General features: G+C 45.1%; 1 protein-coding gene and 1 long non-coding RNA gene across 3 annotated transcripts in view; one reads left to right on the plus strand and one right to left on the minus strand.

Moving 5' to 3' along the window:
* The window catches only part of LOC106724739, a 12079-nt gene extending 11371 nt beyond the window's left edge, over positions 1–708 (plus strand). Inside the window, exon 3 of the long non-coding RNA XR_001360577.1 lies at positions 696–708. This is a non-coding gene — a long non-coding RNA (uncharacterized LOC106724739). The remainder of the gene's footprint in view (positions 1–695) is intronic.
* NUP50 (nucleoporin 50kDa) overlaps positions 1–785 on the minus strand; it is a 12336-nt gene that overhangs the window by 4798 nt on the left and 6753 nt on the right. The gene's annotated exons all lie outside the window — the stretch shown is intronic.

The raw sequence follows: 785 nt of genomic DNA on the forward strand, positions 1-785 counted from the left end.
CCCCGACCCTGCAGGAGCCAGAACAGCACTTCCTTTCACTCCAGCCCCAACACAGGGGAGATCAAAGACAGGGCAACAGAGGCAAATGCCCATCCTCTTAAAGAGAAAGGCATTCCCATAAAACTCCCTAAACTAAAAAGCAACTTAAAAAGCGACTCTAAGAGAAACAATTCTGGTGCTCAAACAATGAACTGTGGACAAAAAGGGGCAGACACCACACACAGCAGAAGTCCTGGAAGGCGGTGCAACCCAGACATGTCTTGGAGAGACTTCGTTCATTTGTTCCCCTGACTTATGAAGTCTCCCTGTTAAATTTACAGCCCTGCTTTGCTATGTGACTTGACTTATAACCAAATCTCGTAAATACAAACAATTCAGTGGATATTCATGATAAACTCTCAATAAAATACAATTTTTCAAACGCTAATTCACTTAATTCTTTACATACAAGCCATGTATTTGATACTTTTCAAAATCACTGTGCCAGAAAATCTCATATTCTTAATCTTTATATCCTTAATCCTCACAATAACCCTACTGAGAGACCAGTCGGGAGCCGAAAACAAGGAAAACCAGGATTACAGGCTTTATTAAGGGAAAGAGACCTGCCGGGCTGTCTCGAAAGGGGAGAACAGCAACCCGTGCAGAGGTGGGCACGCCTTTTGAGGGGAGGATGGGAAGGAATGGGGGCTGAGTGTACTCGGTGCGCGCTGATTGGTGGCTTAATGTATGGTCCTTATAGGAACAAGGGCTTAGGGCAGTGGTTCTCAGCCTTCCTAACGCCG

Source organism: Myotis brandtii, unplaced genomic scaffold, assembly GCF_000412655.1.
Source record: "Myotis brandtii unplaced genomic scaffold, ASM41265v1 scaffold952, whole genome shotgun sequence".
Classification (NCBI taxonomy): Eukaryota; Metazoa; Chordata; class Mammalia; order Chiroptera; family Vespertilionidae; genus Myotis; species Myotis brandtii.